Source organism: Terrapene carolina, unplaced genomic scaffold (assembly GCF_002925995.2).
Source record: "Terrapene carolina triunguis isolate 2854851 unplaced genomic scaffold, T_m_triunguis-2.0 Scaffold624, whole genome shotgun sequence".
Taxonomy (NCBI): domain Eukaryota; kingdom Metazoa; phylum Chordata; order Testudines; family Emydidae; genus Terrapene; species Terrapene triunguis.
In genome coordinates this window covers 143,381-154,020 of record NW_020664975.1, presented here as the reverse complement: position 1 = coordinate 154,020, position 10,640 = coordinate 143,381, and positions in this window count along the sequence as shown.

The window sequence follows — 10,640 nt, the reverse complement described above, 5'->3', positions numbered from 1 at the left end:
TCTACTGCCCCATCACCAGCCATGGGGCACATTTCTCAAAGGCGGCTCCAGCCCATCACTGAGCTCGGGTCCCATACGGCAGCTAGTCTGGGCCAAATGGGCCATAAGGAAGAAGAAAGCCCCTCCCCCATGGACAGGGATCCTTCCAGCACAGGGGCCTCTTGTGCCTCCTCCCCAGCAGCTGCAGGCACAAGGCATGTTCCTGAGAGGGCTGGGAATGGGGTGGGGATGGCGAGGGCGGGTGGAAGAGGGAGGGGGTGGATGAGGGACAGAGGGACATGGGCAGTATAAAACTGGGCCACTGACACTCTGCACACTGGGCAAGACACATGGGGGCCATTGTCATAGGGCTGTAACTCTGGCTGCTTCAGAACTTCCTCAGCCTGTGCCAAGGTCTACACCGGCCCCTGCAGCCACTGAACAGCGGAGTCACAAATGGCCCTTCCCCTCTCTCCTTTTGCTGGTACAGGGGTGAATCTGGCCCATGCAGCCAACCTTCCCCCGCCTCAATTCCCACATGGATAAAATGAATTTATTAGTATTCCTATTTCTGCCTATGGAGGACGAGGGCCCCTTCATGCTGCTCGCTGTAGAGACACTGAGTAAACAGACCCAACAGCTCACAATTAGAGCCAGGATTTCACAAACTTTCAACATCCCATTATTGTCAAAGGGACCCAAGTGAGTAAAGTTACTTTGATGCCAAAGTCTTTACAGGCTCTGGGTCTAGGTTACAACGAAAGGCAGCAAGTGAATGAGACAAGCCAACCAGGGTCTGAAGGGTGGGAGGGGATGATGAGGGAAAAGTAAATCTCACTTACAGATTGTATCTTGAGATAGTTGTGAGGCTGCAAGGATGCTGGCTCCATTGCTGAGAGATGCCTGATTGAGAGGGGAAATAGGTTTCAGACCTTTTTATATTAAATACCTGAGTGTGTCTCTGGGCCTCTCTGTCTGTTTCTCTGTCATAGTTATAAAACAGTTTCAGAGTGGGGACGCTGTTATAAATATGAAAGTCTGAAATCTCACCTCTCTTATCATTTCTCCCTCCAGACACTCTGCCGTCTGAATTGGAGAGAAAAAGGGGAGAATCATTTGGAGCGCACAGACAGGGTGAGTTTGCAGGTGAAGATTGTCTTTAAATTATGAGAAAATTCCAGTGAAAACATTTCATGACATTGTAGCTAAAGTTACCAACCAAACTGACAGCGACCGTGACACACACAGCCCTAAAAATAACACATTAAACAGTAAGGAGATCCAGGGGCCCATGTCCCCCCAACACACACACTTTTAAAAGTGGGATGACCAGGACACTTTTGAACATGGGCATAGTTTGGGGCAGGGGGTCACATTGCCCCCCCCCACACTGCAAGCCATGGGCAGGTGTGGAGCATCGCTGGCAGTGTCTGTGTTTCGGTTAGGTCAGCTGATCAGCTCCTCTCGGTGTAGCGCAGGCCCTGCCCGTGGCATCAAACTCTCCCTGGTGCTGGCCTCTCTCAGTGGCCCCACCCCAGCTCCTCGTTGCCCCCCCCCCCCCCACACACACTGCAAGTCTCAGGTAGGCATGGAGCGTCGCAAGCAGTGGCTCTGCTTTGGATGGTGCAACTGATCAGCTCCTCCCTCTTCGCAGCCCTGGCCCCTCTCAGTAGCCCCACCCCTGCTCCTCTTTCCCTGTGGCCCTGGCCAGGCCAGAAGCCAGAGCCGGGGTGCCACCCAGGGAACCCAGGCTGCACTGGGGAGCTCTGGACCCTCCACCTGCCCAGGGTGGCGTACCCCGGGGATCGGGGACATGGGCCGGCAGCTGCTCTCAGAGCCCCCCAGACCCATGTCCAGGGCAGGTTGTGTGTCAGGGGCTCTCCATAGCAGGCAAATCTCCCAGCCTGGCCGGGGGGCAAGGCCTTGGTCAGGGCCAGAGAGGGGGTGGGGCCACACAAAAAGTCCTGACACCAACCTTAGTGCTGAGTTCATGCCCATTCTGATGAACAGAAACATTCTTAACTGACTCGCACCCGAACAGAGCTCTCTGACACATCCCTCTGCTTCACCCGGTGCAGGGGGTCTCCTCTTCACTCTTCTCCAACATCCTGCCTTTCCTTTGGGCTGGGCTGGGCTCTCCCATTGGAGTTGCTCCCTGGATTGGGGAGATGCTCTTCTTGTGCTGCTGGCAGTTCCTCCCTTCTCTCTGGGCTGGGGATGGGGCTACCTCACCCAATGCCACCTCCTACTATTTGCTCTTAAGCGGCTTTTCCCCAATGCTGCATCTTCCCCTCTGTTCCCTGGCCTGGGAGTGGAGGCTGCCTTAGGAGAGGGAGCTTCCCTCGGGGGTTTAAAGCTGGTACCTGCTTCTTCTGCTCCCTCCTCAATAAACGCTTCTGACACCTTCCTGGCTGTGTCTCTGCCACTGGGAATGGGGCAGCATCAGTAGCAGGATCTGGGAGTTGAAGCCTCTGTGATAAATGAGAAACTAATGAAGTGGGACCCGTTACAAAGACTGCGGAGCTGCTGTGACATCTCTGCTCAGACTTAGGTGCCGAGCACAGAGGCAGCTCCCTGGGATCCAGGCCTGTCCCAGCCAGAATCGTGCTGCTGGGGAGTGTGAGAAATGGCCCCAGCCTCCCGCAGGGCTGAGCTCTGACCCTAACGCTCTGATTCTCTCTCCACAGTGAATGTGACTCTGGATCCAGACACGGCCCATCCCCAACTCGTCCTGTCTGAGGATCGGAAAAGTGTGAGATGTGGAAACATACGACAGCGACTGCCCTACAACCCTGAGAGATTTGACGCTTGGTACTGTGTGCTGGGCTGTGAGGGATTCACCTCAGGGAGACATTGCTGGGAGGTGGAGATGGGTGATGGGGAACTCTGGGCTGTGGGGGTGGCCAAAGAGTCTGTGAGGAGGAACAGAGAGATCAGCCTTAGCCCTAAGTGGGGGATCTGGGCTGTGGAGTGGTGCAGGGGTCAGTTCCACGCTCTGACCTCCCCTGTGACCCCCCTGCCCCTGAGCCGGGTCCCCAGCAGGATCCGGTTCCCCAGCAGGATCCGGGTTTGTCTGGACTGTGACCAGGGACAGGTGACATTTATTGATGCTGATGACGAGGCCCCGATCTTCACTTTCCCACCGGGCTCCATCCCTGGGGAGAGAATCCGACCCTGGTTCCGGGTGCGGAGATCCTGGCTCAGACTGTGTCCCTGAGAGACACAGCAGAGGGGGGAACCAGAAATCAACCTCTCTACCCTCACACACCCCAATCTCTATGACCGTGGAGGACTCCCATCTACCCAGCCCCTGGCTCCTAATCTCTATGGCCTCTGGAAGCTCCTTCCCCTCACTCTCTGCAGCCCCAGAGATGGGAGGGGCAGGGGAAAGACCCCTGGGACTGCAGGAGGAGCAGAAGGGCCCTGAGGGGTAGATGTGGGGCCTGGGCAGGGAGTAGAACTAACAACCAGGCAGGGGACAAGCAGAGGTGGGGGCTGGGCAGGGACAAAGGATGAATCGATCATGGTTTGGGGGGTTGGGGAGAAGCAGCAGCTGCAGGGAGTGTTTTATACAGATCTGTGTCCTTAGATCTCATTGGTGTCTCCCCGCCCGGGATCAACAAGAGGGGAAGGGATAAGATCAGGGAAAGAATAGAGCAGCCAAGGTGGATGATCTGTGACAGGGAGGAGAGACACAGGAAAATAAACAGGGATGGAAAGTGAGGGCTAGAACAATAATGAATAGAAAAGGAGAGTATGAAAGGAAAGGGAACGTGAGCGTGATGGAGAGATTTATTACGTGTCACTGAAAGTGAGACTGTAACTCATTAATTCCCTATATTACTTCCTGGCCATTGGTGCTATTTTAGTGCCATAAAGAAAACTGTTCTCAGTAGCTGGGGATCTCCTTGCCATGCTGCGGTTATTAAAGCTCCTTCTTAGCTGCTTTTACTTTGCTACTTTCCAGCTACTAACTGTAAATAAAACATTACAAACAATTCTTCTTGTTTGTTCCCCTTTAATGTCCCAGCTGCAGGTGGTGGGGGCAGCGTCATGGGATTTGCTTCCCAACTTGGTTGTGTCCCCCCAGCCCTCACAGAGAATATCGCGCCTCTAGGAGGAGAGTTTGGGTTTTACTGTGTGATGTGTCACTCTCCAGCCTGTGCTCTGTCTCTATCCTGTGCACACCCATGTCAATCAGGAATTTCTCAGCTGTGCTCTGTGGAGAGGTGACTGGTTGCACAGGGGGCAATCCATGCAGGGACTCTGGTGTTGCGATGCTGAGCATCACAGTGAGTAATTTTTAGGCAGCGAGAAAATCACAGGAACAGCAGCACTGTGACCCTCACAGCTGAGTCAGGGGCCTAAACTCCTTAGACAATGCATGGGCATCACAGGCACCTTACAATGCGATTCACAAAAGCCACCTCAGTAGGCGAGGAGCCATGTCAGCTAGCCAATGGGAGATGCCGACAAGGAGGGAAGGGGTGTCCTAAGCCACACCCCTCTCATGAATAGGTGCCTAGATCTGGGCTGCAGAGGGGTGTGTGTCTCTGCTTAGCAACCCACAAACAGGAACCCACCACCTGACGTCCGGGGCCTCCAGTCGCAGCTGCTGCCAGTGCCTGGTAGTGGTGGCAGCAGCTGGGAGCCCCAGGCCCTTTGAAATCGCCCCAGCAGGCTGCAGGACTCCTAGATGCACACGCTGGATGGGTGCAGTGACACATTAGGGGAAGGAAAAGCCCCAGACCCCAGCAGGAGCCACACTGGGTAGGGTGGGGGGAAAGGAGAAGCCCTGGACCTAAGTTCCCTCTAAGCTATGCCCCTTCCCTGGCCCCCACCATGCCTAGCCCCAACCTGCCCTGGCTGGGGAACAGATGCCCCCAGCCGGGCCGCTGGAGATGCTGCGACCATGATTTTAATACACTGTAATTCATGGTAATGTAATGATGTAGTTCTTCTTTGAGTGATTGCTCCTGTGTATTCCACAGTAGGTATGCATGCTCGCCACATGCACGGGTGCCGGAAGTTTTTCCCTTAGCAGTACCCATACTGGGGGAGCACTGCAGCGACCCCTGGAGTGGCGCCGGCATACAGCGCTATAAGGGGAGCCCCCTCAGTTCCTTCTTGCCGCCAGTGAAGGTAGTCGGAACTTTTGTGCTCCAGCTCTGCTGTAGCCCTTCTTCTCGACCTTAGTGGTACCGTTGGTAGATCGTCCTTCAGTTGTTAGAGTGGGCTCGGGGCATGACCCGTGCCCCAGGCTTCAAGTCATGCAACTCCTGTCGCCGTTCTATGCCCAGGAGCGACCCTCACACTGAGTGTCTTCGCTCCCTGGGTGAGACTCACATTAGTGACCGTTGCAAGATCTGTAGGTCGTTCAAGCCAAGGACCAAGAAGGAGAGAGACTTTAGACTCAGAGCTCTCCTGATGGAGTCGGCGCTGACCCCGACGCCGGTACGCAGATTGGACTCCGTGCCGGCCGCCACGTCATCGGTACGTAGTGAGGCCCCTTCGACCAGTTGGCACCACTCTCCCTCCAAAAAGCAAGGGAAGGGCCTGGCCTCGCAACGATGCTGCGGTAAGGATAAGGGGGAGGCTGGTCCCGCGCTGGGCAGCCCTCGATCCCCTCGGGCTCGAAAGCTCCAACTCACGTGGAGCGGAGCAGCCCGGTACCGTCGGCCCAGGCATCCCCACCGGTACGGATGCCGTCGACGCTGGAGGTGGTGCAGGCTGTGAAGGACATTATGACTTTGCCCATCCGGAGCTCGCGAACGGGCCCGGGCCCCAGGTCGCGAGGCAAGCCCCCGTTGGGTGCCCACCAGACCTCTCCGAGCAGCCGCAGTTCCCGCTCCGAGGATTGCTCCCCGCATTGCTCTGCGCGCAGCGGCTGCTCTTCTCACAGCTCCCAGCCACCCTCGACACCGTCCAGGGCACCGTCGGGACGGGGGTCGCGGGGACCCTCTCTGCCACCTGCCAGCGAGTGTAGGCACCGAGAGAGACACTGAGAGCGTTCACCTGCTAGACATAGCCACTGGAGCCGCTCTCGATGGGACAGACATTGGCATTCCTGTTCCAGCTCCCGCTTGTCTGGATGTCACACCAGAGGCTCCCCTCGGGGTACCTCAGCGTCAGGGCACCGGGCTTCACGTCGCCATCATGCGTACCGAAGCAGTTCATTGCATGGGTACCGTTCATCGATGTAGAGATCCCGGTCCCGAGCTAGACGACATCACAGACACCGCTCCTACCGCTCCCACGGCACCGAGCGCTCGTCGGCAACCTCGGCCTCGGCACCTGTCCACCCATCCTCAGCATGGTCTGTTCCGCCGGGACACATATTGCCATCACGGGCTCAGCCAAACCAATGGCAAGGGACCCCGTGGCAAGTGCAGTGGTGCCAGTGGGCACCGTGACCATCGGTGCCAGCCCCAATGGAGGTCCGCTCGGTCGCTGGAGCGTCCCAAGCTCCATCGGCCTCATCTGGCCACCCACGGGACAAGTGTGCGGGTCACGAGTTGACGGACCCACGCCAGGACTCTGACCTCGGTCTCGACGCCCCAGTACCCACCGAGGTCCCCAGCTCCATGTGGGCCCTCTCTCTGGTGCGGGACAAGACCATAGTGGCACCTCTGCCATCAGTCCCACAGGAGGACTTCAAGGCACACCAGGACCTGCTAAAGCACGTGGTATCCAACCTCCAGCTGCAGACCGAGGAGATGAAGGGTCCGTCTGATACCCTTTTTAACGTCCTGTCTCCCACGGCACTGGGCCACGTGGCCCTGCCTCTGCACCAGGGTATTGCCAATATCTCTACCTCCCTGTGGTAAACTCCCACCTCCCTGGCCCCAATCTCGAAAAAGGCCAAGAGGAAATACTTTGTGCTGGCGAAGGACCATGAATACCTCTATTCCCACCCGGCACCCAACTCGCTCGTAGTGGAATCAGTAAACCACAGAGAGCACCAAAGCCAGCACGCGCCCACCCCCAAGAACAAAGACGCCAGGAGACTGGACTCCTTTGGCAGAAAATTTTATTCGTCGACTAGTTTCCAGCTTCGCGTAGCCAACCACCAGGCCTTGCTCAGCAGGTATGACTTCAACCTGTGGGAGTTCCTGCCTAAATTTGAGCCCCTCCTCCCAGACTGGGACAGGAAGGACTTCAAGGCCCTGGTAGAAGAGGGGTCGGCAGCGGCTAAAGTGGCCCTGCAAGCAGCGTCCGATGCTGCTGACATGGCGGTCCACTCGATGGCTTCCGCAATTGCCATGCGCAGGGCATCGTGGCTCCTGTTGTCCGGACTGTCAATGGAGGCCCAGTCTCTTATGCAGGACCTCCCATTCGATGGCAAGGAGCTCTTTGTGGACCAGATGGACGTCAGGCTGCATGGGATGAAAGATTCACACGCCACCTTGCAGACCTTGGGCCTCTATGTCCCCCCAGCTAAGGACAAGGCCAAATCGCTCCTGGCGGCTCAACCTGTGAGGAGCAGATATGAGCCCCTGTACAAAAGACCCAGAGACCAGAAGTGTTGGTCTCAGCAGCAGTCCCGCTCTGCCCCGCAGCCTGGACCCTCTAAGGGCAAGAGGCAGGGAAAGAGGCAGTTTTGACTATTTGCAGGGGTGCACCGGGCCTGTTGCCAGGGAGACCTCCAATTAATAAAGTTTGTGTTCTGCAACCGATTGTCTGCCTTCCTCAGAGCGTGGTCCCCTATAACTTCGGACCAGTGGGTCCTCAGTACCATTTCCAAGGGCTACATGTTGCAGTTCACCTCACCGCCACCAAATCACCAGCCCTCCAGGATGGCCCCAGGGAACCTGGAACATGTCTGCCTCCTGGGTCAGGAGGTGGATCAGCTGCTTCACCTGGGGGCGGTGGAAAGGGCACTGGTTCAGTTTCAGGGCAAAGGGTTCTACTTCCAATACTTCCTGATCCTGAAAGCGAAAGGGGGTCTCAGGCCTATTTTGGACCTGCGCAGCCTGAACATGTTCCTAACCCATTCCAAGTTCCGCATGGTGTCCCTGGCCTCCATTATTCCCTCCCTGGACCCGGGGGACTGGTACGCGGCCCTGGACCTTCAGGACGCGTACTTTCACGTTCATATTTTCGAAGGGCACAGACGCTTGCTCGGATTCATAGTAGGGATGGACCACTACCAATTTGCAGTCCTCAACTTTGGCCTCTCTATGGCTCCCAGGGTCTTCACGAAATGTATGTCTGTGGTGGCAGCCTACCTCAGGCAGGAGGGGGTACAGATCTTCCCTTACCTGGACGACTGGCTCCTCAAGGGGGAGTCTCGTTTCGAGGTGGAGGCCCACGTGGAGCTGCTCCTGTCGACATGCCAGATCTAGGCCTGGTCGTGAACGGGACCAAGTCAACATTAATGCCCATTCAGCGCATAGAGTTCATTGGGGCCCTGCTGGACTCCTCCAGGGCCACAGCCTCTCTTCCCCTAGACAGGTTCCAGACCCTAAGGGATCTCATTGCCTCGGTCATGACCTTTCCGGTGACCACGGCGAGGGCGTGTCTCTGGATTCTGGGACACATGGTGGCGTGCACTTATGTGGTCCACCATGCCAGACTCTGCCTGAGGCCCTTCCAGATATGGCTGGCCTCCCGATTCTCCCAAGCTCGGAACGGTCTGCACAAGGTTCTCACAGTTCCATCCCCGGTCCTGGGTTCCCTGCTCTGGTGGTCCTGCCCGAGCACTATGCTACAAGGGGTTCCCTTCAGAGAGGCCAACCTGTCCATAGACCTGGTGTCTGATGCCTCGGACCTCGGATGGGGAGTCCACATGGGGAACGTGCAGACCCAGGGAACGTGGTCGGCCCCAGACTTGCCCCTTCACATAAACATCAAGGAGCTCAGAGCAGTTCGGTTGGTGTGTGTGGCTTTCCTCATGCACCTCCGCGGCAAGGTGGTCAGAGTCCTCACGGACAACACTGCCGCCATGTACTATACCAACAGGCAAGGCGGGACTCGCTCCCTAGCCCTCTGCCAGGAGGCCCTGAACTTATGGGAGTTCTGTTTAGCCCACGATATCTCCCTAAGGGCCGCTCACCTCCCGGGCGTCTGCAATATGCAAGTGGACCGCCTCATCAGGGTCTTCTCCCCCCAGTACGAATGGCTGCTCCACCCAGAGGTCGCTCACCGACTCTTCCAAGAGTGGGGAGCTCCCCAGATCGACCTGTTTGCAACCTGTCAGAACTGGCGTTACCCCTGGTTCTGCTCCAAGGGAGGGGTGGGGGAAGGCGCTATCTCCGACGCGTTCCTCCTGAGCTGGTTGGACCAGCTCCTCTATGCCTTTCCCCCATTCCCTCTCATCGCCAAGATCCTTCAGAAGGTGAAAGCGGCAAGGTGGAAGTCATTCTCATAGCCCCGGCATGGGCCCGCCAACACTGGTACGGGCCCCTCCCATGCCTCTTAGCACCCCCCCCCCCCCCCCGAGGATGCTACCTCTCCCCCCGGACCTCCTCTCCCAGGATGGAGGGCGCCTCCTCCATCCCAATCTGGCCGTGCTCCACCTGACAGCATGGATGCTCCATGGCTGAATGAGGAGGAGAATAGGTGTTCAGAGCAGGTAAGGTGAGTCCTCCTGGAAAGCAGGAAGCCATCCATGCATCGAACGTATGTGGCGAAGGGGTCCAGGTTCGCCAGATGGGCGAGTGAGCGGGGAGTCTCCGCCACTGCCGCACCTTTCCAGGTTATCCTGGACTACCTCTTATCCCTTAGGGCCCAGGGACTGGAACCTGCCTCCGTTAGGGTGCACCTGGTGGCCATATCAGCTTTTCACCCACCGGTGCAAGGCCTCTCGGTCTTCTCCTACTCGATGACCTCCCGATTCCTGAAGGGCCTTGACTGTTTGTTCCCGTACGCTAGGCCCCCCGTGCCGCAATCTTGTCCCATCTCATGGGGCCCCCCTTCGAACCCCTGGCCACATGTTCCTGGTCGCACCTCTCATGGAAGGTGGCCTTCCTCGTGGCGGTCACGTCGGCCCGACATGTCTCGGAACTCAGGGCCTTAACCTTGGAACCCCCCTATACGGTTTTCCATAGGGAAAAAGTCCAGCTCCGCCCACACCCAGTGTTCCTCCCGAAGGTGGTCTCCGCCTTCCATATGGAGCAGAGCATCTTCCTCCCCATGCTCTGTCCTAAACCCCATTCCTCAAATGAGGAACGCCGCCTCCACACGCTCGACGTGCGTAGGGCACTGGCTTTTTACCTGGATCGGACTAAGTCATTCCGGAAATCCTCTCAACTATTTGTTGCCTCGGCTGAGTGGGCAAGGGGGCAACCTATCTCCACCCAGCGGCTTTCCCGCTGGATCACCTCGTACATACGCTCGTGCTCTGAGTTGGCAGGGATTCCCCCGCCATCGATCATCAGGGCACACTCTACGAGGGCTCAGGCCTGCTCAGCTGTGTACGTCGCCCATGTTCCCATCCAGGACATTTGTAGGGCGGCCACTTGGGCATCAGTTCACACATTTACTTGGCATTATGCGATCATCTCCCAGCCTCGGGATGACATCGGGTTCAGCAGGGCGGTATTTCATCCCGACCCATCGTGAACTCCTACCCACCACCAGCAGATATTGCTTGGAATCACCACTGTGAAATACACAGGAGCAATCACTCGAAGAAGAAAGGAGAGTTACCTGTTCTGTTA